At 41.8% G+C, this 27,455-nt stretch overlaps 1 long non-coding RNA gene across 1 annotated transcript in view; it reads left to right on the top strand.

The window, feature by feature from the left end:
* Positions 1–5,405: 5,405 nt before the first annotated feature.
* The window catches only part of LOC135971302 (uncharacterized), a 35,413-nt gene continuing 13,363 nt past the window's right edge, over positions 5,406–27,455 (top strand). Inside the window, exon 1 of the long non-coding RNA XR_010587389.2 lies at positions 5,406–5,570. This is a non-coding gene — a long non-coding RNA (uncharacterized lncRNA). The remainder of the gene's footprint in view (positions 5,571–27,455) is intronic.

The raw sequence follows: 27,455 nt of genomic DNA, 5'->3' as shown, positions 1-27,455 counted from the left end.
AACAATCTATCAATCTCATTTAATCTTTCAAAAAGCCAACTTCTGGTTTTGTTGATATTTCCTCTGGTTTTTTACATCTCAATTTTATTCCATTAAGCTCTGATTTTTGTTATTTCTTTTCTTCTGCTAACTTTGGGGTTGGTTTGCACTTCTTTTTCTAGTTTTTCAAAGTGTGATGCTAGTTGTTAATTAGAGATCTTTCTAGCTTTTTAACGTGGGTGTTTAGCATTATAAGGTTTCCTCTTTACAGTGTTTTAGCTGTGTCCCAAAGATTCTGATATGTTGTATCTTTGTCCTTATTCACTTCAAATAATTTCTTGATTTCTGCCTTAATTTCATTTTTTACCCAGAAGTCATTCAAGAACTGGTTGTTTGATTTCCGTGGAATTGTATGGTTTTCTTAGTATTGATTTTCTTTATTTTTTTAACTTTTATTTTAGGTGTGGGGGTACATATGAAAGTGTGTTATATAGGTAAACACATGTCATGGGAGTTTGTTGTGCACATTATTTCATCACTCAGGTATTAAGCCCAGTACCCAATAGTTATCTTTTCTGCTCCTCTCCCCTCTCCTCCTACCCTCCCCCATGAAGTACAGCCCAATGTCTGTTGTTTGTTTCTTTGTATTCATAAGTTCTATTTTTATTAGGACCACAGGCATTGTGGTCTGAGAATGTGGTTGGTATGATTTCAGTTTGTTTGTTTGTTTGTTTGTTTGTTTGTTTTACTTGCTGAGAATTGTTTTGTGGCCTATTATGTGGTTGATTTTAGACTATGTGCCAAGTGCAGATGAGAAGAATGTATATTCTGCTGGGTTTGGTTGGAGAGTTCTGTACATGTCTATTAGGTCCATTTAGTCAATCAGTTTAAGTCCTGAATATTTTTGTTATTTTTCTACCTTGATGATTTGTCTAATACTGTCAATGGGGTATTGAAGTCTCCCACTATTATTGTGTGGTTATCTAAGTCTCTACATAGGTCTCTAAGAATTTGTTATATGAATCTTAGTGTTCCTGTGTTGGATGCATATATATTTAGGATAGTTAAGTCTTCTTGTTGAATTGAACCCTTTACAAAATAATGAGTCTGTTTTGTCTACAATTAGAATAGCAACTGCTGCTTTTATTTTTTGGTTTCTTAAAAGATATTTCCCCATCCTTTTACTTTGAGCCTATGGGTGTCATTGCATGTGAGATGTGAGATGGATCTCTTGAAGACAGCATACCACTGGGTCTTGCTTCTTTATCCAACCTGCAACTCTGTGCCTTTTAATTTGCATGTTTAGCACACTTACATTTAAGGTTAATATTAATATGTGTGGATTTAATCATGTCATCATGTTGTCAGCTGATCATTATGAAGACGTGATTGTGTAGTTGCTTCATAGTGTCAATGGTCCATGTACTTAAGTGTGTTTTGTGGCGGCTGGTAATAGTCTTTTGTTTACATATTTAACACTCTCTTAAGGACTTCTTATAATGCATGTCTAGTACTGATGAACTCTCCTAGCATTTGCTTGTCTGAAAGAGGATCTTATTTCTCTTTCACTTATAAAGTTTAGTTTGACTGGATATGAAATTCTTGGTTGGAGTTTCTTTTCTTTAAGAATGTTGAATATAGGCCAGGTGTGGTGGCTCATGCCTATAATCCCAGCACTTTGGGAAGCCAAGGCAGGCAGAACACAACGTCAGGAGGTCAGGAGATCGAGACCATCCTGGCTAACATGGTGAAACCCCATCTCTACTAAAAACACAAAAAATTAGCCCGGTGTGGTGGCGGGCACCTGTAATCCCAGCTACTCGGGAGGCTGAGGCAGGATAATGGCGTGAACCTGGGAGGTGGAGCTTGCAGTGAGCCGAGATCGTGCCACTGCACTCCAGCCAGGGCAACAGAGCAAGACTCCCTCTTGGAAAACAAATGTTGAATATAGGCCCCCATTCTCTTCTGGCCTATAGGGTTTCTGCTGAAACATCTGCTGTTAGCCTGATGGAACTCTCTTTGTAGGTGACCTGCCCCTTCTCTCTAGCTGCTTTTAATATTTTTTCCTTCATGTCAACCTTAGAGAATTTGATGACTATGTGTCTTGGGGATAGTTGTCTTGTATATTGATAGTATCTTGCAGGGGTTCTCTGCATTTTCTGAATTTGAATGTTGGCCTCTCTAGTGAGGTTGGGCAAATTTTTTAGTGACAATATCCTCAAATGTTTTCCAAGTTGCTCACTTTCTCTCCCTCTCTTTTAGGGATGCCAATGAGTCACAGATTTGATCTCTACATAATCCCATATTTCCTGGAGGTTTTGGTTCATTCTTTTTATTGTTTCTTCTTTTTTATGGCTGAGTTAATTCAGAGAACCTTTCTTCAAACTCTGAGATTCTTTCCTCAGCTTGGTCTATTCTGCTGTTAATACTTGTGATTGTATTATGAAATTAGTGTGTTTTTCAGCTCTATCAGATCAGTTTGGTTCTTTCTTCAAATGGTCATTTCATCTTTCAGCTCATGTATCATTTTATCATACTCCTTTGATTCATTAGATTAGGTTTCAACTTTCTCCTAAATCTCGATGATCTTCATTCCTATCCATATTCTGAATTCTATGACTGTCATTTCAGTCATTTCAGCCATTTCTTCCTGGTTAAGAACCATTGCTGGAGAACTAGTGCAGTTGCTTGGAGGTAAGAAGATGCTCTGGCTTTGTGAGTTGCCAGAGTTCTTGTGCTGGTTCTTTCTCATCTGTGTGGGTTGATGTTCCTTTAATTTTTGAAGTTGTTGTACTTTAGGGTTTTTTGCTTTTATCTTCTTTGATGGTCTTGGGGGTTTGTGTGTGGTATAAGTTGGGTTCAGCTGACAGGCTTCAATTATGAAAGATTTCAGGGGACCAAATCTCAGTTCAGCACTTCTGGGTGTGTGCTCTAACCCTCAGGGGCTGGTACCAGGCCCCTGGCTTTGTTCTCTGGCCCCTCAAGATTAGAACCCTGATGCACTGGAGGGACTGAGGTGTTCCTGGTCTGCTGGCCCCAGTGCTCCAACTGGGGGTGCTGGCCAAAGTGCTTCATATGGGCAGTAGCAGCAGAATCCATACTAACTTGTATGTGCCAGCAGCTGCAGCTGTGGGAGTGCAGTGGGGTACACATGCATCAGCTATGTGGGGTGCCAGTGGCGGTGGGTGGGGATGTCTATATACACACTTGTGGCAGTGGTGGTGGCATGGCGGGGAACCTGCGCATCAGCAGGCATGGGGCATCCATGCATACAGTCGTACTGGCAGTGGAGGTGGCAGGGGCTCTTCAGTGTTCTAACACCTATACCAGCTGAAATCAACAGAATAAGACAGAGCTGCCTGCTTCCAAACTGACCCCTGCTAATTCACTGAGGAGCAATATGGATGCTACTTAAAGAGCCAGTCTGCTCTCCCAAACAAAATCAAATGAGATTCTGTTGTCAGTTTTTATTTCATTGGCTATTACTAAATAGACAAATGTAGAGAAATGAGATAATGAACAATGAAAAGAAGACCAAGATTTTATGACACCAATATTCAAATGCCCGCTTAGAAATTCACTGCGAAGTATACACAGTAGGAGTCTTGGGAATAAAGAAATTTCTTTAAAAACTCTTCCTTGAAAGTGTTATAATCATTATAAGCAAATAAATAAAGCAACATTCACTCCTGGTCTCATCTGCGGCCAGAGGCAGAGAACCACAGATGGTGCTGGTGCTCCTGGGGTCCTAGGCCAGCTCTCCTTGTCTCCAATTTTCTGCCCTGCTCCTCACAAGCAGATAGACTGTGCCTTTTTTTCTGTCAAATACCCAAACTCTATCTTAACAGGAATACCTTCTATGAATTTGGTTCTCCAGGTATAGGAATCACCAGCAGAAATGCTTCTATTTGTTTTTATTAGGCTCCCAACAAACCAGTTCTTGTTTGCAGACTCTGCCCAAAAGAGCAAGCACATGGATGGCAGCTTGCTTATTGTGACTTCTGGGCCTGCTCACACATGGTTCAGGCTGTTGTTCCCTTTAGTTTATCCAGCCCCTAGCACGGGAGTCATTAATTCAAACAGTATTAACTGAGGGCCACCATGTGCCAGGCTCAGTTGTAAGTACTGAAAATATAGCCACGAATGAGAAAGACAAGTTCCTTGCTCTAGCGTAGTTTATTTTCTACACAATAAAATAATCTACAGATATGACTATTGCAAGCACTGTTAAGGGCCTTGGTGAAAATGAAATTGGGGGCCGGGCACGGTGGCTCAAGCCTGTAATCCCAGCACTTTGGGAGGCTGAGACGGGCGGATCATGAGGTCAGGAGATCGAGACCATCCTGGCTAATGCGGTGAAACCCCGTCTCTACTAAAAAAATACAAAAAACTAGCCGAGCGAGGTGGCGGGCACCTGTAGTCCCAGCTACTCAGGAGGCTGAGGCAGGAGAATGGCATAAACCCGGGAGGCGGAGCTTGCAGTGAGCTGAGATCCGGCCACAGCACTCCAGCCTGGGTGACAGAGTGAGACTCCATCTCAAAAAAAAAAAAAAAAGAAAATGAAATTGGGTAATATGAATGAGTAACTTGTGTCACATTGGGTGTCTCTTGGAAGATGACAGTTGAGATCCCTGAGCCTGAGTAATTAAGGCAGAAGAAATAAAACATGCAAAGACCTTGATGTTAGAATGAACAAAGGGCAGAAACATTTGTGGCCTTAAAGAAGGATCCATAAACTCTGCAAAGCCCCTCTCAGGCTATTAGTCTTACCAGAATAAGTGCCTAGGAGAACAATTTGCCTTTGAGAGAAAGTCAGCTGTGTGTGGCCCTGGAGGTCATCTCCTCCAATCTTTCATTCTGGAATGCAAAGGCTCAGAAAGACAAAGAATGAGTTGCCCTAAGTCACATAGCTTCAGGCAGGTGTGGTAAGCTCAGGGGCTGGTATAGGAGATATGTAGAGGTGGTGATATTCTGAAGCAGAATAGCCTTTCTGGAACCTCTAAAATCACAACAGGCTACTCCCCAACAGGGAAGAAGATCCTGAATCTCATAAAAGGGAACTGTCTAAATTGGTCAAGAATGGTCAGGTTATGCTGCAATAACATCCCAACATTTTAGTGACTTTAAGCATTGCAGATATCTTATCATGGGTCAGCAGAAGGGCTGTTTATAATAGGTCACTATCTTAAGCATTTCCCAGAAGTAAGGGAGAGCTCTGGAGGGTCTCACATTGACAATGACATATTCCAACTCAGAGATGATGTATGTTGCTTTGCTCACAACTCATTGGCCAGACCTATTTAGATGACCCCTCCCAACCGCAAGGGGTCTGAGATATGCAGCCCACACAAGTACCCATGAGAGAGAAGAACTGGAAGTATTTGATAAATAGCACTTATGTTTTTGTGCTATGTTCTATACTCTACAGGCTGCACCAGCAAATAGAAAAACCCTCCATGGGACCAAGCAACAAGCCTTTCACCTTCCATCCTAGAAAAGCTGAGGCACTACCAGGAATAAAGCAACCAGAGAATATGATAAGAAACACCCAATGGGTGATCAATAATTGTTCTGTCAACAGTAGAAGGAAGGTAAGAGGTATGGCTGGCTGAAGAGGAGTAATGGCATGCTCAAAGCTGGAAGTCAGTTCCCAGGGCACTCAGGGCTTTGGACCCTGGATCTAAGAAGTCCAATTATAGTAGTAACAGAAACCCTAGTAGATATCAACACAGTAAGTGAGAAGTCTTAATGTTATTTTAGAAAACACCTTCACTGGTGACTGCCTCTAGAAACGGTCTTTGCTCTGACACAGAATCTGCCTACTTCAAACCTTCTAGAGCTATTGCCCTGCCAGATAAGTCTGCCTACACAGGTAACTTCAGCCCTACATAACCACAGGATAAAATGTACTGAAATAAGATTCACCCTCTCACTAACATGCACATACAATTAGACCCTTGCCCTAGAGACATGTATAGGTTTGCTGCCTGTCGATACCCTAGATACCTGAAACCCACCTGAAGTTTTCATCCACTGCCTCTTGCGGCCTTAGTGATCTTGTGCAACCTGGCAATCATCACATGACTGCTGCATCCTGTATAAGATTCAGAAAAGTGACACAAACATACACCCTCTCCAACGAGCGCTCACCCTCCCTAATCTAAAGATAGTGTGAATACTGAGGAATACAATTATCTTCTGTCCTCTTCTGCCCCAGCATTAACATGCATGACAGAGGTTTAATGCTCTGTTTCCAAAGGCCACAGTGAGATGAGTTTAAAATTTCAGTCCAAAGACCCAGCACTTCAAAGAAACCACACAATAGAGTTGTAGTCACATGAACCCCAAGAATGTGTTGATTATTTTTAAATCTTCAGAATCCACCCACTTTTTCCATATACATCACTCCCTTAGAATCTCTTTACCAAAGAGCTTCTGCTAGAAGAAGAAGCCTTCCAAATTCACAAAGACTTCATGGCTATAGAGTTCTTCCCCACTTTTCCATGGAAATTGCACAAAAAACTGGCTTTACAGCAGGATGTCACAATAGCCTCAGCCTGCAAGCCTCTCTGTAGGAAACACTGGAATTCTTCTTAGGAAATTCTGCGCAATGACCTTTTTCAGCATGTAATTAGAGTGTGAGGTTTTCTTAAGCCATGTGCTAAGATGTTCCTTGTATAAATGTATTGGTGATCTGAAATCTCCTGTGATCACTGGAGATTGCTATACCACTTCTCGGAGTTCAAAAGCTAAGCAGGCAAATACCACTGGGCATTGGGGACACACAGCACTGATGTGTTTGCCAAACTAAAATGCTTTCTCATTAGAACTACACAAAATCTGCAGTTACTGGTCTGCTGAGGGTTTTTAGATAATTTATATACACTCTTCACTTCACAAAAAGCTGGAGTGCACAGATAATCCTCATTCCCTCACTCCCATCTGACTCAACTTCGTCAAGGCTCATTTTAATCTCATTAAAATGTCACATCTAGGTGATAAGCTTTTTCATGGGGTTTCACATAGAGCCTCTAAGAGGGACTTTTAATGCCAGTCCATGTTCTACCTCCTGTTTGAGATGAGGTTCCACTCTGCTTCTAGCTGAGCGCATCCATCCCACCCCTCTTCGTCTTTCTCCCTTCACTTCGCCCCTTTACCACCTTGACTACTGAGGCTTGGTCTACATTTTCACCAGGCCACAGCTGGGGAGGAAATTCCGCCTCATTATCTACTGTGCAACTCACTTCCTGCACTGAGTAATCCAAGAGCATTTATATCACCAGCTAAGAAGCAATTTTTCAGGCGTGGTACACTCTCACTCCTCCAGGGAGCCCCATCAAAATTCTCTCTTTGTAAGCTCTGTCCCCACCAAGATATCTCTACTCAGAGCCACCTTCCCAGGTGAACATGAGAAACGACTCTTGGCTAATGTGAAAATGGATAGCAACGAGCTACCAACATCATTACCAACAAGGTGCTCACATCTAAACATTTTTGAGGACTTAACTCTATGTCAGGCACTAATCTGTTCCTTTTCCTATCTGATTGCAACTAAAAGCAATGGAAGAGGTGCCTACATCCTAGTGCCAACATTTGCAGAGTTAAGATGTGTAATTGAGTGTAAATAACCAAACCTCCCTGAGACTCAGCAGGAAATGAGTCAGTGGGCACAGAACACCATGCCCGAGCCCCAGACCCAGCACCTTTTTTCTCCGGAGACTGGTGGTCTGCCTTTGTGCCCTGGCTTTGATGAGCTACACTGTGAGGATCTCCAAATCCCACAAGCTCCTCAGCTCCTGAGGGATCACGATTCTAGGAACTCTGGCATCCTTCCTTGTTCCAGTTTTTTAATTCCCTCACCCCTGGCCTCTACTTTGCTTCCCTTATTCCTGGCACCATGTCCTCCTTCCCTGATCACTCCTGTCCTTGGCTCAGCCCCGCCAGCCCATCACGTATGGAGGGAATCCCTCTGGGGTGTGTGGGTGAGGACTGCCCCGAGTTTAAGCACCAAACTCATAGTAGGCTCAAGGCAAAAATTGCTAATCAGGTGATTTGTTTCCACACACTCACCACATGTGCCCTCTCTGTTCCCCTCTCAACTTATCTCATGGACAAATCCTGGCAATGGTTCCCTCACTCTCAGAGATCTTGAGTAATGTTTTATGATTCCCAGGATTAAGCACAAATCCTTGCAAAGGCTTTCCAAACCTACCCGCACCCCTTCCTTTGGCCATGCTTCACCTTTTCCCTATCACACATCTCCACAAAAAAACACTGCCCTTGCCAAGTGGCAGTATTTTCATCCCCTGGACAGCCACTGGACTTCAGCAAGTTCTTTCATCCCCCAGGACTTCAAGCTCATCTGCAAATTGCAGAAGGCCTCTAAAGTTCTTTCCCTAAAATATTCAATTCTCAGGCTTGAGAAAATGAGGGCTCCTTTGACAGCAACAGGGCTAGGCAGCCAGAACATTTTTAACCTCAATGGGAGTTGATTTTTGACTTACATCATCCAAAAAAAAAAAACAAAAAAACTGATGCTTTGTTTTGTCAAGCATAACCTTGACCTCTGTTTCAGGATGACTGTCTACCTCTGGCCCCTGGAGTGCCCACTATTCCTTAAAGAGGCCATTGTGGAATAGCAAGTGTCCTCACATCCTTCTAGATCATGCTGAAGACTCATCAGGGTCTGGAATGATCCAGTAATAAAAACATAGTAAAGTTAAAGTTGCTGCAAGTGAGAGAACATTTATGAATGAGATTTTTCTCACTGCACTAACATCAGCAAGTGAATCATTCCACCTCCCACTAGCCAGAAATTCCTCCCATCAGATCTGCAGGATTCACCATCCAACGGTTTTTATATCCAGTGGGGAAACAGGAAGACGGGTCCCCTCTGGTGGGTGTTAAAATAAACAGGTTCTGGAAGCACGAAGAACCTCTTGTAGCTCTAAGCAGCTGAGACAGAGAAGGAAGTGCCTGAGGACCCCGTGCAGCATTTTAATACATTGCCTTGATAAACTCAATTTACAAATTATGACATGAATGCTAATACTCATTTCTACACAAAGCTGCAACACTCTTTCCTGTTGCGTTTTTTTTTTAAGAGTTTATATTGCTATTCACTACAGATGAGAAGACAGGAACCAAGAAAATAAAATGTCATGAAAGTTACAGATGCTCCAGAAATCTCGTTAAGTCCTGGTTTTGCAGTTTACACATATTCTATGCTAAAAGGCAAATAGGTCCTGGTTCACACTTAGCCACTTCCAGAAATTTTTTCCTCCTTGTTTTACTTTTCATTCCTGGAGATGGAGCCCAAAGGACATATGAACCCCCTAAAACAGTATCCACATCCTTATATTTACGTGCATTTGTTTAGGAAAGGAGCTCAAATTAAACGCCAAAGGGATTCAGAAACCCAACAAAGTCAAGGACTTCCATTCTAATGGGAGGTCTCCATCCATCTTTTAGAGTAAGGAAGTGGCTCAAATGGAGCCCAGAGGGATGCCTGTAGATTCCATAGACAATTTATTCCAGGGGAGACTCCTAACGGATGTCTGCAATTGTTATCTTCAATGCTCAATAGGACCCTAACTATATTATGTTCAAATTATGTGGTTTTGATTCAAAAAACTATTTGTTGTCTGCCTACTTGTATCATGACTGTACTGAATATTAGTGATACAATTGGCATGCACCAGTACAGCTGTATGGGTCATTAAAATACTGAAGTTCTTCTGTACTGTCCCAGCCAATGCCCTCTCCCTCTGAACCTCTGGAGCTCGCCCGGATCCCTGATCTAAAGGGTTAACTCTGGGAATGCAGAGGGCCTGCAGGCCCCTATAAGCCCTGTAGTCAGTGTCTGTGTAGAGTGACTGTCCCACTGACACAGCATCGGTTAACATTTCGACGATCACCCTGAATATAATCACAAGCAAAAACAGATCAGACCTTGCCTACTTTTTTGTTCATAGCCTGTATTAATCAGGGAAATGAAGCTGCTGTGAAAAACAACCTCCAGATCGTAGTTGCATCATATAAGTTTATTTCTCAGAGTCCCCATACAGGCTGGCTGTATACCAACCAGGACCCCGGCTTTGACATGGATGACCTCACTTCCATGACATTCCATTGGCCAGAACCCAATCACATGGCTCCAATCTGACTGCAAAGGAAGCTGAGTAATGTATCTTCCTGTGTGCCACACAGTCTGACTTACAGCCTAGAAGGGCACATGGCTATGAATCAAATAATCACTTTAATAAATGTAAAGGTGTACCTGGGACAAGCTTCTCTCTCACCCTTTTGCCCAGGGCTCACCTCTGTATGTTCCAGAGCAGTGGTTCTCAAAGATTAGGCACATCCAAAACCTGCAGGGCTGACTAAAACCTGAACAGCAGGGCCCCACACAGCATTCCCGATTTGGTAGGTCTGGGGTAAGGCCTGAGCATTTGGTTTCTAAGAAGCTCCCAAGTGATGCTGATACCAGGACCATACTTCACCCGACTTTGATTCCCAAGCCAGTTTTCCTAGGTCATCAAAGAGGGCCTGAGCCAGGAAAATCTTTTTTTCTCCTGTTGGCATTTCCAAAATCCTTCTCTCCTTGAGTGTCTTGGGATTTTACTGTTTCCCCTCTGGGATTTTGGCATGTAGGCAGTATTGCTAAATACTGTCTAATTAAATACTGCCTAAATACTTCTGACTGAGGTGAGGAGGGCCCTGAGGCTCGTGAAGTCTAGTTATATCTTGCCAGTGATGCCTTTCCTGCCCCTTCTCCCTCTCTGTCCAGTGTCCTTGCCCAAAATCAGATCTCTCCAAAGCCATTCAGGACTGGCCAATGCCACACTGCACAGAAGTTGTCTTCAAGTACCCTCCTTTCCTTTTTGTGCTCCTCTTACTTCCCCTCTTACATAAAAACTCTGTTAGCTGCAACTCTCACTTTCTTTTAGAGTATTAACTCTGACTGAAAGGAAACACAAACTAACAATTTTATTATAACCAGGAGCCAGAAAATAAACATTTATTTAAAATATTTACTTTTCAGTTTCTCCCAGAACACTGACTCCTGGATGTCATTGAACCACTGATTGTTGTATGTTTCCTGTCCACATATCTTTTCTTATATATGTTCCAGAGGCAGTGGATAACGTGGTCAGGTAGATCGGAGTTCAAACCCTATCTCTACTTCTCTCCACTATATGACCCTGAGCCTCAATTTTCTCACCTGTGAAATGGGGATAAAAATGCCAGCATCATAAAACTCTGTGGTGATGAAGTAAGGTATCATTTGGAAGCCCCAGGGATAGACAACCTAGGCCATATTCTTCTGGTACTTCATACACAGAGGTTATTAGTCATTCAAGATGGGGTATCAGTGCCAAGTGCTGGCAGCATTAGACTGCAAACAGCACCAAGGTTTTTATACCAGATCCCAATTCTAGCTGTATGATTCTAGGCAAATTACATATCCTCTCTGTAACTATAGGCTGTTTGGCGCCTGTAAAAAAGGAAATTTAGTTGCCATCTTGTTTCTCCTGTGGGCATTCTGCAACTAAATAGGAAAGAAGATTAAATTCTCTCAGCTCCTTAAAAAGGAATGTTCTATCAATTCAAACCTATGATTATATAATCTGGCAATATCAGAAAGTAAGCTAAATAGACTATAAGATGTAAACTTGTTTTTCGAGGCAAAAGATTAGTTCGTCAAGAAGGGATTATCTGCAAATAATAACCAGCACAATTTTAAATGCGAGGTTGAGTTTTGGTCTTTCGTTTTTTCAGATTGTTTGGTTTTGTTTTAGCTGATTTTTAACCAGAAGAGCCTGAACATGAAAGTTTTAACTTGCAATCCAGTTGCTAAATATTTAGAAATGTTCTATAGCAACTTGAGGATTAAACATCGATACATCATCCAGGGGATAGCCAAGGTTATTATTTTAACCCAGGGTTGAGTTAGCGTAATGTCCTTTCTCCCCCAGCTAATTGCACATCAGGCACCTGAGCCACTTAGCATGTGGCCCAGCAGCCCCCAGAATCTGGAACTGTCCAGAAGCAATGCTGCTGCTGAAAGGCAAGTTGGAGAGCTGGTGCCATCCAGCAGGAAATTGAGTATTTCACATAATGTGCTTTTCCAGCTTAAAGAACTTTGTGAACGACATCTTTCTCACTCTGTTAATGACAGGAAATGAATCATTCCTTGCTTCAGTTGGCCAGCAAAGCTACATTTTTCTAATCTTAGGGAGTTACCCTGCAGCAGGATTTCTCTCTCCTGAGGGCGGCCCTGGAAAGGCCTCCAACGCTCAGAATTTCTCAACAGGCCTCGAGCATATAGGGAAGGCCTGTGCAACCCAGCATGTGAGAAACTCATGACCACTGGGCTGGGAATTTTAACATGTGGTGTCTCTTCCCCTTCAAGCTCCACAGAACAGTAAATCATGAGAGGATTATTTTTGTTTTCTATTTTTTATTTTTTTGACTTAAACAACAGAAATACATTTTCTTACTGTTCTAGAGGCTAGGATCCTGAGATCAAGGTGTCAGAAGGTTGGTTCCTTCTGAAGACTGTGAGGAGAAATCTGTTCCATGCCTCGCTCCCAGATGCCGGTGGTTTGCTGGCAATCTTTGACATTTCTTGGCTTACACAAGCATCACCCATATCTCTGCCTTGGTTTTTACATGGCATTCTACCTGTGTTCATGAGAGGGTTTTTTTTGTGTGTGTATGTTTTGTAAGTTCTCTGTCCTTCCACCTCCCCAGGTGGAACGACTGAGACTTAAATACCACAGAAAGAATAAGATTTAAATATCCCAAAATCAGCCCATGATGTGGAGTAGAAAAGAAAACTTGTCAATGTAGAATCCAACAAACAATATCACATCACCAAGTGGACTTGAATAAGTTTCTATCTATGCATTGTGTAAGCTATCCCATCCTTATACCCCCATCTGCCCCCCAAAAAGCACTGTTCCCCCTGGAAAGCTTGAGCAGATATTAAGTGTTTATGGAGAAAAATAATTGAGGGAGCAATTAAAAGAAGGGAAGAAAACATTGGTCAGTGCCTGAATATGCCGATTTCTCTTCTAAGTATTCCATGGGGTTTATCTCACTTAATTTGAACAAATCAGACCTTGGGCTGCCCAGCCCTACACATTTATGACTTTCTCCATCCCAGTGCCCAGTAAGAATTAGTCTTACTGATTTTAAACAGAGACACTCGATTAGAGGCAAAAATGCAAACCCACAAAACAAGGAAGGCTATACACAATGAAAGGAGAATTCTTCAACCACTGACCCAGGAGTGCAGGGCTTTGGCCATCTGCAGAGGGAATTTGTTTCCAAGCCACTGCTTAGCACACATTTTCATACCCAAAATTGTATTCTAAGTGGGTAGTGTGGAGAGGAAACCAGCAGATACCAAGATGAAAGGTGGACCTTCTAGATAAGGAGAGAGCACACAAACATGCAGAATGATCCCAAAACAAACGCAAAGAAACAGCAAAGTGACTTCAAGAGCAGAACAAGGAGAAACTGTGGGCTAATGACATACAAAGACAGGGAGAGGGCGGCAAAGAAAGAGAGGGAGGGATGGTAGGAGGGAAAAGGAAGAAAATAAGAAAGAACAAAACATAAGATCTATATGGCAGTCTATGTTATATTTAAAGTGACAGGATCATTTTTCTTCTCTCCAGAGTGTAAGCAAAATGATGGTGAACTCCGAATTTGAAATGGATTTTATTTTATTCCTTTCCTTCCACACAACCCAGCCCCACAATGCACACACACATAGCAGAAAGTTAAGTGAGTTTTCAGCCTGAGGGTTTCAAATGCTCAGACCCCTGTAACCATGGGTTCCAGTTCCAGCAGAATAATTAGAGCCCTTCACCTTTAATGGTTGTTGGTTGGGAATGCATTCCCTTTTCTTTCCTCCTTGAGGTCCGAGTCAGTGAATTTCTAGTCTGTAGCAAGATTCTGCTATTTATCAGTGTATATGGGGTAAAAATATGTGTGTTATTATGAGGATAAAAGAGAAAAGATTTAAAGTTCACAATGGGGAAAACATTTTAGCAAATTAATGACTCAGATCTTTTGTTGCCCACATCCGTGAGAAGTGATCATTTGTTAACTTAAGTGAGTGTGAGATGAAATGTCTTGATTCCATGTATCAGTAGAAGAATGTGTTGATTAGAACAGAGTCCCAGCTAGAAGATGCCAAAGGCAAGAAATTCAAACATATTCACATTTGCTCCTGACCACTAATGATTTTAATTGAGGTGTCACATCTTTTGTGAAAACAAATGATTAACTGTGACTATAAGATAAAAACAAGGCTGTCATTAGTGGTTCCAGAGGCCATTAGTGGTCAAGATCATTGGTTCTGGTACAGGACAGGCTGGACTCACATCCCTGTTTCATTACTTATTGAGTGTGTGATCTTGGTCAAGTTACTTAACCTCTCTGTGCGTTAGTTTCCTCGTTTGTAAATCGGGGAAAGAGTAGTACTATGGTCATTGAATTACTGAAATAATTAAAATAAATGAAGTAATACATGTACAACAATGAAGAACTAAGTCTGGCACGTGATGTGAACTTAAAACTGATAGCTTTTAACATTTTAAACATATCTATAGTAGCATAGCGCAGTAATGTTCTAGAAACAAGGAGGAAGGAGGAAGGAGTACCTCCATCTACCCTCTTGTCTAAGAGTGAGGATCACTACCAAAAAATTAAAGTTGTTACAAAGGTTATGTGTTTCCTACATGAACAATGTGAAGGTTAAAAAACAAGTAAAAGAAAAACTGAAATACAGGCATTGGTTAGTTTAGTGTTTCACTATGAACATTCACTGCACATAACTGAAAGAAGTTAATTCCTTTCCATCAACACTTGTCTTCCAAATACCACTAGCAAAATGGGAGATGCAAATATAAAGAGAAACATGAGCCTCACAGTGGCGCAGTCTAAAAATGAGGCATTACAATATAATGCTCCAAGCGCAGTGTCAGGACCCCAGGGTATGCACAAAGCACTGGAGGAGCACAGAAAAGGAATGATTAGTTCTACCTGGGAAATCTGGAGGAATATGTGTGCTGGATCTTAAAAGATAGGTATGAGTTCTTTAAAGGATAAGAAAATTCTCTAAGGATAAAGTGGGACAATACTGTGAATGGCCTTATATAATATTCCGAAGAGGATTAACTTTACCCTGTAGACACTGGAGAACACTTCCAGAGTTTACTCAGTGAGGTAGTGGACCCATGTCTATGTTTCAGAAAGATACCTTTAGTGACAGTGTGGGATATGGGTTTGATAGGGCAGAAAGATCAAAGGAGGGATGACAAGGCAAAAACTACTGAAATAGCCTAAGTATGAAAGGATGAAGCCTGAATTAGGATGGAGTCGACAGGTGGAAAGATGGAGATGGCTGAATAGGACCAGGACATGTCAGCTACTGAGATGTCTGTTAGGACTTCAGAGTCAAAATGAGCCCAAGGATTCTATTCTTGGACCAACAGCCAGAAGGAATAGAAACAAACATTTCTATTGTGTTTTGGGTGGGAGTGGTGACAGATACAGACGTATTTGGACATACTGAGTCTGAAAATCCTATGAAGTAATCAGATGAAGGCACACAAAGATAGGTGGGACCAAGCCTTAGAGTTTACGCAAAAGACAGGAGTCTGCAACACGTCACTAAATGTCACTGGCATCCGGGTTGCCTTTGAAGATAGCTGGCGAGGGCACATAAAGTCAAGGAAAGGTCAAGGATGTAATCCCAGGGAACTCAAAGTAGGGCAGCTGATGGAGCTGTGAGAGAGACGGGAATGTGGTTCGAGCACTCCGCCAGGGGATTCTGGTTCTAACTCGGACCTCATGTTAACATTTGACTCCCCTTTTCACCAAGCATATTGATGAGAAGACTGCTTCTCTCTATTGGCTCTCTTGTTAAGTAGCTCAGTAAACATCTGTGAAGAAAAGAGAGCCTGGAAGCTGGTATTGGAAACATCACTGATGGGTAATGGGAACACTACTTCCTCTCTCACTATCCTTGCCACAGCTTGGACTCTGGGACAAGACCACACACGTTCTTTGTATGACCTGTCACTGTAGAAGGATCCACCTTTTCACCTCCACAGCTTCTCCAGAGGCGCTACTCCCTTTCTGGCTCCATGCCAGATCACCCTGGCTGCACATGGCTTCTCAGCATCCTACATTGCAAAGTGTTAGCTTCAATTGGTCCATAAGCTTTTACAACCTCTTAAAATAATCTTGCTTAATGCAGTCTCATGGCTTGAATATTTTCAAAAGACACAGGACAAATTATAGGTTTACCTGTTTTAGAGATATGTGTAATCATTGGAGTCAGATGAACCATGGATTAGAATTTTGTCTCTGTCCCTAGCTAGCCACAGGATTTCGGACACTCTACTTAAGATTTTTGACTGCCATTTCCTCATTTAAAAAATAGGGTTCATCCTTTAAGTTGGGTGCCAATACTGCTTTCATTCTGCTTTCATAACAAAACTCCAGTTTTGCCAGGTATCTGCCCCTTTTCATATAGCCATGAGCCCCAGAGGAGCTTATCCCACCCTTAACTCCAGAAAGGAGTAGATCTGATTGATCTAAGAGTAATTCCATTTGCTTTCCCAATGATTGGTTCAGAAATGGGCAAAACTCTAAACAATAAAACAGAAAGAAAAATCTGCTGCAGACATTTGGAGAAATATTTCTCACTTCTAAGAGAGAGGCACACGAACAGATGGTCTCACTCTGGACTTTGCTATGTTTGGCTGTGATATCTGAAACGGCTGCCGCCATCTTGCTTCTAGTCTTAGAGTGAAGCCAGTGGAGGAGATGGCAGAATGGAGAGAAAGGATGAGGACTGCACTTGACATTTTGGATTATTGAATCAACCAACTCTGCAGACTGATCTAATTCTAGACTTCTTGTCATGGTTTCTCATCACTTAAACCAGCTTCCTAACTGGTTCAAATATCCTAACTGACAAAATGCTGGTAACCTTTTCATAGGATTGCAGCAAAAATGAAATGAAATTTTGTGAAGTGCTGGGGTTGTAGGAAGTACTCAAGTAGCTATTGCTCCTATCATATTGCACTGTTACGAATACTTCAGCTCACCTCGATGTCAGTTACTTGCAGGGAAGTTCAATCTTGTCTGGCTCACCTTGGGAAAATATCATACAAATACTGCCCATTACTTTGCTCTACGATTTTGCAGCTGAACCATTATGTTCACAAATTGTGTACTCTCCACATGCTGTACTGAGCACATGTCCCAGGTTATCTCATTGAATCTTTATAATAATTCAGAGTAAAGTTCTCACTTTTAATTTACCATTTTGCTGATGATAAAACTGTGGCTAAAAAAAAGGAACCCAAACCTACGCCTGCCTGCCTTCAGAGACTGTACCTCCAAACTGGATATTATCCTGCTTTACTTTTGAATGTTGAAATGATACATTTCACAGGCGCCTATGAAAAAACAGTAGGTGTCTCTTGCAGATCATCCATGTGTAAAAACTTTTGCAAATAGGCATTTCAATCTGTGAAGCTCCAGATGGGGCCAAATGATGCACAGAGAGTTGAGGATATTTAGAATTAACTAAAAGGTGAAGAAAGTGGATGCAAGAGGATGAGTAGGGAAGCAAACGATGAGATACACATGATTGAGCTGAGTGAATTCTACAAAATGGTGAGCTCACTCGAAAGAAGCAGAGGCTCCCACAACATTGTGATGAGCAGGGAGCAAGCTCCCTTTGTCAGGCAAAAGACATATTTATTCTGCTTTATCTTAAATAATGTTATCGATAGTGAACAGATGTTCATTTCTGATCTAAAATATATGTTATATTTCTGTGTGTATAGTCACCAAAAGACAACCGCAAAAAAATATTGCAACATTTCAGCAGAGATTTCTCTGGGTGGTGAAACTATGAATATTTTTATTGATCTCTTTTGGGTTTTTTTTTCATGTTTTCCTAACCAATTTATTTTACATATATTAATTATGCAATCAGAAAAATAGTTACATAACTATGTGCTTGCATGCACACACACATATACACATACACACATACACATACACACATTGTATATTAACCACACTTCTGCTAGGTCAGTCCAGCTATAGTCAGTTCCTCTCTTCTTTGCCCCAGCTCTTCCCTCCACACTTTAAGCCACCGGCATCTTTTCACTTTTTCCCTGCTTCTCTTCCCCAAGGGAGTGGGCTCCTATCTTGAGGGGAGGGAGGCCATCTAGAAAGAGCAACCCATCCCTCACCAGCCTTCCTGCTTTAGCACCACGGAGTCAGTGGGGAGATGAAATTGTGCATGGGGGGCACACTGAGGATGTCCCGCTGAGAGGAGCAACTTGCTCTCAGACAACAGCTCTGCAGTGGCTCCACCATCAGTCTGTGTTGAGCTATGAGTATGATAAATACACTCTTCCAAGAGGTAATTAGCAGAAAAAGGAAAAAAAAATCTCTGAAAATTCAATAGCACTAGAAAGGGATAAAATCACATTTCAAGAGACATATTTATCTTGATATTAGAAAATACCCAATCAGTTACTTTTGCACTTTCCTTATGTTTTGGAAGATGAAAAGAAAGAAGGAAGGGAGGGAGGAAGAAAGGAAGGGAAGGGGAGGGGAAAAGAAAAGAAGGAAAGAACCAGCAACAACGACAAAAAGGCTTCCCTTTCCTGAAGTCAGTGTTAGAGTTTCAATTACCTTAACAGATAGCTCCAAAATTCTCTTTAGAAAACTGTTTCTTTATGAAAACAACTTAAGAAGGTAGAATAGGAGAATGTGAGGACAAGGGTTAGCAGGAGACAAGGCAATCAAAAATACAGCATGAGCAACGTGGACCTTTAAGAAAAAGTGTATCTAACTCCCAGCTGAGGTCATGTGCTTTACTGAGACATGAAAATGTAACATTCTTCTCTGATTCTCTCAAACCCTTGGTAACACCTAACACACACACACACAGAGAGAGAGAGAGAGAGAGAGAGAGAGAGAGAGAGAGGCCTGGAGAAATAGGGGTAGTTTTATGGAAATCAAAAGGGCTAAGCTCTTTGTCAGGGTTGACACAGGTGAGACCCAGGTACCAAGGACGAGACCATTCATACCCTGAAGCGGAGGCAGGAGAGCCGGTCGAGAAGTAACATCCATAATAATCAACAAGACTGATGCCCAAGCACACCCATGGGCTAAGGACTGCCCTGAGGCACAACATCTGTGGCATGAAAGAACCAGTTTCATCCTCATTTCAACCACCTGATGTAGAAGCTATTCTGACCTCCATGTTCCAGATGGGGGAGGTGAAGCTTGGGAGGTTGAGTAACATAGTCCAGACCCCAGGCTCTTTATCACTCAGCTGAACCACCTCTCCCGAAGATGATTCATCCCATGAACACACGCAATGCTATTGAACTTCTTCTCAGATTTTTGGATGGGGGTAGATATCAAGGCAATCTTGTTTTGAAGTGGCAAGAGGGGCTGCATCTGACATTTGAGTCAAAGTGATATAACGTCGTACTGATTTGTACTCAGATACTCCCCTTTTCTTCCTAACTTCAAATGTGACCTTGGAAAAGCTATTTCTCTTCTCTGATCCACAGTTTCCTCATCAATAAAGTGGTAGGCTGGTAAGAAGACCTGCCTCATAGGATCTTGTAAGTCCTAAATTCACCAATGAACCTGAAGCATGCAGCACAAGGCTCAGCACATAAGTGCCCAATCAATGGAGCCTTTTATTTGTTCTCTGCAGTCAAAATATATACCGATGCTGAGGGCACGAGCAAACAGCTGGCCACTAGCAAACCTGCTCAACCTCTGACTGTCAGGTGCACCATCCGTAAATGCAAAACATCGTTTTACTTCATATAAGGCATAGGGTTTCTCTCAAATAAAATAAATATAGGCCTAAAGAAAAGTTAAGGGAAATCAGCATTCAAAAGGCCACTTTAATGCACTATTGTGTGAACTGAGCATTAAAACAAAAAATAAAACGTTCCTGCCACTGTCTGAATATATTGGGACGAGTTACAACTTGTAATTTACACAATACCATTTTTCCAAGGATTAAAGTTTCTTATTCCAAGTTCAACACATATGCTGATGCTCTGCTTTCTTTCTCCCACCAGGATTTTTATAGGGGAGCCTGAAATAAGATTAAGCAAACATAACAAACCCATATCACATTTTCAGTTGGAGAAAAAAAAATGAAAGCCTGAATCAGTCAATCCACCTCTCTACTTCCAGCTGAGCCATAAATGTCAGTTGTTCTACTTCAATAGAAACAGAGGGCCTGTCTCATATCTCTATGGGGAGCCAAGTGAGATGAGAAATGGACCCAGAAAAAAAGAGCCAATTGTTTAAAAAAACTGCAATGCTGGATGTACTTGGAGTTCTCAAAAAGCAGTAATTGCTGAACATCAAATTTTCAGCTATCAAAGGGCCACTGTTAAAGAGTTAAACCACATCCCACAAGAGGGCTTTGACAACATGTGATGTGAATAGAAATATCTCCTACATTTTCTTTTTTAAAATATTCTACAGAAAATAAAGATAGCTGGTAAAGAGAATCACCAAATGGAAGGGAAAAGGTTAACTGCCCCCTACATTGAAATATAGCCTGCATAAATGGGGAATTGTGGGGCCACATGTGTTCCTGTTGATAGGTGCTGGAAACATTAAGAATAAGAAGTCTAAAATTGAATCCATGGACTTGTTTTCACAAAGTAATTCCTTTAAAAAAAAATGTACATTTAATGTGTCTTACATGGAGAATAACTTTTGTTTTAAAAAGGAGAAGAAAAATGAAATTCCATGGTTTTCAGAATTTCAAATGGCTTAAAATGAACTTTTATCCTCTGAAAACAAAATCGGAGTGCCTGTGAGAGAACATAGGAAGATCTCACTATTGCACCATCCAGCTCATACTTCAGCAAGTTTTGCAAAACAGGTACAAAGTAACCTGTAACAGCAGTGCCCTATCAACTTCTCTATCAGTTTACTTCACCCTTGCCTTAGAATTGGACAGTCTCAGGTGTCATTTCACTAAAAGAGTTTTCCCACAAATCAAAGAAAGCAAAGCTGTGAATATTGCTAATGAACAGGATAGTAGTATTGGCAAAACTCTCTCTCCACCCTCCCCCCACCATGCATACTCTCTCACTTCCATTAGAAAGACACACGCTCTGTCTGTGACCATCTCTGAGGCATGGCTTTACACTGAGAAGGTCACTCTCAGGGCAGAAGACACAGTTCTCAGAATACTCAGTAATTCCCCTGCTGGGTGGGGCAAAATCCTTGGAATGAGAAATCTAAAGGAACAAAAATCATCTTGAAAGTGTTTTTGAAACAGTGAATTTTGTGTATGTCGAACAGAGGATCATTTGATTTCATTTTTATTTTAAAATGCTTGTGGGCAGAATGATCTGATGTGCCACTTCTGTGGGTGTTTCCAGCAAGTTTAGCCAGTAAGAAATCTGCACCAGGAACTCTCCCCTTCAGAAAGAACACATCCCTCCATATCCACTTGCTTTTGCATGTGCAGAGGTCAATAAGTTAGTAGTAGATGTTCCTTTACCAGATGCAGAGGGGATTCTGGAGGTATTAAAAGATTCACCTGCTCGAAGATCATTCCCCATTTAGCTTTTCAATTAAAGTCAGTTGTTTAAAGAACAGATGGAGAATGGGCATTAAGATGGCCCCTGATTTACAATGCTTCAACTTAACAATTTTTTGACTTTATGTCAACGCAAAAGGAATATGCATTCATAGAAATCATTGAGTGATGAATTTTCTTCTTTTTTCTGGCTTGCTACATGCAGTAGAATTCTCTCTCATGATGCTGAGCGGTGGCAGCGAGCCACAGCTTCCAGTCACAAGAGTAAACACTGATACTCTGCAGTGTACGGGGTTGCTAGATGATTATTGTCCAACTGTAAATTCATGTTCTGAGTGCATTTAAAGTGGACCAGGCTAAGCTTTCATGTTTGATGGGTCAGGTGTATTAAACGTATTTTCAACGTTCAGTGGATCAACTTTTTAATACCTCCAGGATCCCCTGTGTGTCTGGTAAAGGAACATCTACTACTAACTTATCAGGATGCAGTTCCATCATAAGTCAAGGAGCATCTGTCTTTGGGTGGAAGACTGGAGTGAGGGTGGGGTGAAGGCAGAAAGGGATCAACGAGAAAGGAGCTGAGAGCAGAAATCTGCTTGGGCTTCACAGTGGGGCTGTGTGAGACCCTGCAAGGTGGGATGAGCAGACACAATCAGGAGTTGTAAAGATTAAAGGGGTTAAAGATGCCCATTTCCTACTTTTCAATTATTTTTCCCAAGAAACCCCAGCTGAGTCCAGAAAATGAGAATGAACTAGGAAAGTTCACATACCTGCAACTTTTCTCACGTTACAATGAAACAAAACAGATTTAGGGAAGATACCATCACAGTCACCTTTCATAATAAATTGGATAAACCTTAGAGTCACAGATGTGCAACAGCATATTCAAGGACTGTAAGAGTTAGAGGAGATGTTTAGCGATCTAGTACAAGAGTTCTTAACATTTGGGGAGCCACAGACCACTTTAGAAAATGTGATAAAAGCAATAAGCCTTCTTTTGAGAAAAAAATACTTATATCCACAAAGATATAACATATTATAAACTATTCCAAAGGACTGGCAAGATCTCTGAAGCCCTCTGGGTCGTGAGTAAAAGACATCTAACCCAGCTACCTTCCATCCACTCCCACTCCATAATGATGTGAGGAAGCAGAGGGCCTGATGGGTAAAATAATACATCATACTTTCAAATAGAGTTGCAGCAGGGCAGCAGAATTAGCTCCATTGCCCCTGATTCCTAAAGCAGAATCCTTCCCACTACTTTGTGAATCATAAAGGAAATATCTACTTTGTTTATATCTCATGCCCAACATGCATAAAAATTAGTATCTCCGCTGCCACTCAAGTCTCAAGGAGCCACAAGTCAAAATGTCAGAAACCTAGACAATTAAACAAGAACATCCTTGTTTTTACAAACACAGTGATTTTTTTTTTATTCTGAATAAAACACATTCTTATGACAGTTGCCTAGATACTCTTAAAGTGAGCATCCCATTGATCCCTGTCAGTCTGTTCCCAGACGTGACCATGAGCAAGCCTGGACCCCAACATTCGCCATATGCACAGGTGTACTCCTCTACTGCTGGCTGGACATCTTTTTGAAGCAGTTCCACGTTATTCTCATTATTGTTCAGCACAGAATTCTGTCCCCTTTTCCCTTTCTCTATTCAGAATGTGGGCTGCCGTTCTTTCCAAATCATGGCAAACTTTCCAAGTTGTCATGGGGCCAAACCCTCTCACTCACCAACTCACATCACTGATTAATGAGTCCTCTTGAAATCTGGGCCTGAAGTGTAAGCTATTGTGTTGCAAAGGGCCCCTTTAGGCAATGAATCAGGGATTTGGGTGGACTCTTATAGAATTTCGGAGCATGTAATGTATCTTTATCACTTGGCTAGGGATGCTAATCAAAAATTACTGCATACCAATATTTTCTTGGATCCCTTTCTCCCTTTACAAGAGCAAAGACTTGTCCTTAGAGAGGCAAAGATTCTAGGAAAAAGTAGAACACCAGTTACGTAAATTTTTTCAAAACTAAGTATGTAGAATGCTAATCTTTCCAAGAGTGGTCATTATCCAGGGTGCTACGATCATTGCCTAATGCTAGAGGCTGCATGGAACAAAATGCAAGTCCTTGGGGCACCAGCTGGGCCTGTCCTAGGGAGGACAGATACTAGTGCCAGGTCAGACTAGTCCAGTCCACCAAGGGTGACCATCCTAAGCTTTTGCTATAAGTTCCATGCTTATCCCCATCTCATCTGCCTTCCAACCCACATGCTCTTCACAGCTGGGAATGCTGCACACAGCAGAGTCACCTTTTGGGGACTCCTTAGAAACCATGTGTTAAGCTCCAGAGTCTGATTTGGCTCCCAATGGCCAATTGAATCAAGGAAGCTGCAGGAAATGTGTCCATCCCTTCCACTCCAAGACAGCTTTCAACTCAGAACACTTTGAGGTCACACCTTTTACTTGCTTAGGGAAAACCAGCAGACATCCTGCTGCTAGGTAATCATTGGGCTATGGGCAGAGCTGTCCGTGACAGGACCTCACTCAGCAGTGAAGGAGAGAGATCTGGTGTCAGTCTTCTGAATGAGCACCTGGTGGTATCCATTCAAATGGCCCCTGGATGTGCTGACCCTGGCTCAACTTTCAAGAGCTCCTTCTAACCTGGCTACAGCCTCTCCAAGGAATGTTTTAAGGCCTAAATCTCAACCTGCCAATAGCTTGACCTCCTTTTAGATCAAGCCTGCCCCTCTCTCCTTCCCTACCCTGCCTGGGTGACCACCTCCATCCATCTCACTAGGTTCAGAGTCCTGGATCATATACTTCTGCCCTTTCTCTTTCTAATTTATTGATGGAGTAAAAATTGTATCACCTACTTCCCTCAGGATCTTCCCATTTCATTTTCAAAAATCTATTTTTGGCAATTCCACAGGGTATATACTCCCCAAAGTAAAAGCAGAGGCTCAGATACTTCTACACTCTTGTTCATAGCAGCATTCTTCACAGTAGCCAAAAAGTGGAAGCAACTTAAGTGTCCTTTGATGAGTGAACGGATAAACAAAATGTGTTACATGCATATGAGAGATCATCATTCAGACTAAAATGAAATGAAAGTCCTATACATGCTACAACATGGCTAAACCGTGCAGACATTATGCTAAGTGAAATAAGCAAATCACAAAAGGACAAATATCGTGTGATTCCCCTCATATAAGGTACCTGAAAATAGTCACATTTACAGAAACAGAAAGCAAAATGGTGGTTGTCAGGGACTGAGGGGAGGGAAATGGGAAGTTACTGCTTAGTGGGTATAGACTTTCAGTTTGTGAAGATGAAAAAGCTCTGGAGATGGGTGTTGGTGATGGCGTCACAAAAATGTGTATGTACTTGGCCAGGTGCGGTGGCTCACGCCTGTAATCCCAGCACTTTGGGAGGTCAAGGGGGGCAGATCACGAGGTCAGGAGATCAATACCATCCTGGCTAACACGGTGAAACCCCAACTCTACTAAAAATACAAAAATTAGCTGGGTGTGGTGGCACACGCTTATAATTCCATGCTACTCGAGAGGCTGAGGCAGGAGAATCGTTTAAACCCAGGAGGCAGATGTTGCAGTGAGCCAAGATCATACCACTGCACTCCAGCCTGGGTGACAGAGAAAGACTCCATCTCAAAAAAAAAAAAAAAGTGTATGTACTTAATGTCACTGAAAAGTGCACTTAAAAATTATTAAAATGGTAAATTTTGTATCATTTATGTTTTAACACAATTTTTTTCTGAAATGTTGAAGTCTACCTCAGGGAGCAAAAGCAAGACCAACAAAACATAAACCAAATCAAATGTGCTGAATGCATTACTATTAAAACTAAAGACAGGAGTTACTGCTTACATATACCCTGCATTTATTCACTCCCCTGTTGTGCTTAAACAGCTTCCTTCAAATTTCTGGTGGCTCCTGGAGGCCTGTAAGGCAGTGACATGACTCTGAGAGACAGAACATCCCTGCAGGCCCAGGAAGATGTGATCTTTCCCACGTGTTTCTGCTGTGATGATAAGTATTCACAGCATGACATTCTGGGAAAAAAATTACATAAAAGCAATTTTCCTCAGTGCTATTTCTGGACCTTGTATGAGTCACTCATTGCCTTCTGAAGTGCTTGCATTGCTAATGAGGGCTTTCTATGCACAATACAGCAAGAATCCTTCAAAATTCTATTGGGATGGAGAATAAAGAAATTGCTGTTTCATTCTCAAGTTCATCCTGAAGGGTTAGAGACAAACTAGATGGAAGAACCAACCACTTATGCTGTGCTAGGTGCTTTATCTACAAAGCCAACAACCTGGGAAGTACAAGCTGAATGCATCTAGAATCCCCCATGCCTGCCTCAGTAGTGTTGAATTCTTCCAAGAGCGTATTGTGCCAGCTGGAAGAAATACAGTGACACACTTCTTAGAGATAAGTCTAGCTCTTGTTGTGTGCAGAGTTGGAATCTTGTGTTATGTGTGGGTAATTACACTTATAATAACACTCTTAGAATGGCTGTAAGTTCAAGGGAACCTCACGGTTGAAAGGCTCCTAAAAGATCAATTTAAAAGTTACTCCAGATAGACTAGAACTCTAGCTCAAATGCTTCTTATAGCTAACTGTTCACAGGACAGCCTATTATCAAAGGATTTGAGCAAATTAGTATCTGTCTTCCTTCCCACCTACCTCCCACATGAAGTTAAATGAGCACACATATGAAAACTGTAAATTCTTATCCAAACAGGAAGAATTCCTATTAGCCCCGTTTGTAAAAAGGAGGAAACAAAGACAAATAGAGACTTAAAAGTTTGCCTAGGATGGTCCAAGAAGTCATTAAAGTGTGTGGCTGAAGGCTGCTTTTAGTGGCTTCAAGACTTGTGCTTTTCTTCCTATGCTTCATTTCCATTCCAAACCCTCCATACTCAAGGAGCATCCACTTGCTGAAAGTTACTTAGATCCCTTGGTCTATTCAAAGAAGGGACAGAGGACCAAGTCAACAACCAGCCAAAGAAGAGGAAAACTCTCCTTCCCCTTGTAAGCAACCTGTGCAGGTGAAAGAGCTCCTTGTTTTCAAAGAGGCAAATGATCCATTTCTGAAGGGGATCTCCAAATTCTGGTTAATTCCCTCGACAATGGGCTGCTGTCTCCTCATGTCCAGGTGACTGTTACCTCATTTACTATTTTCTCATTCTTTCCTCTTGATAGTATTGTCACTGAACAAACATTTGTCCAGGAGTCATTTCTGCTCCTGCCACCAAAGCTATCCTTCCCTCCTGCTTCCCCATTTCTGTTGAATTCTCAGACTATCAGAGCAGGCGCCAATCCTCGAGATTCAGTCCGGAGAAGTTCAGAGAATTGCTCAAGAAGGTTACGCACATAATCTGTGGCCCAGAGAGTGGCAAATCTTTTTTGTCTCATCACTCAAATCCTTATCTCTAACTCAGTGCCTGGCAGGTAGTAATCACTTAGTATTGGATGTAATAGGAATGCTTTTCACATCTTATGGGGAACCAATCTTTCTATTTCTTGATAGGAAGTGGAATAGGGAATAGAAATGCAAGCCACCTTTAATAGTATTTGTGTGGCAGCCAATGAGAGGAACAGTACTCAGGGCTTAGAGGGTGCACTTGCTTGGTTTAGTATTGAAGGTTGGCCTTCCCACCACCTACACTGGTCAATGCGTTGTGTAGTTTGTGGATGACCACTATATCTAGTCACAGGTCTCAAGTAGGAAATTTGTGTGTGCATGTGTGTGTATGTGTGTGTGTTCATGCATGTGAGGTAGGGAGAGAGAGAGATGGGGA

Source organism: Macaca fascicularis, chromosome 6, assembly GCF_037993035.2.
Source record: "Macaca fascicularis isolate 582-1 chromosome 6, T2T-MFA8v1.1".
Classification (NCBI taxonomy): Eukaryota; Metazoa; Chordata; class Mammalia; order Primates; family Cercopithecidae; genus Macaca; species Macaca fascicularis.
This window is presented reverse-complemented; position numbering and strand designations above follow the sequence as displayed.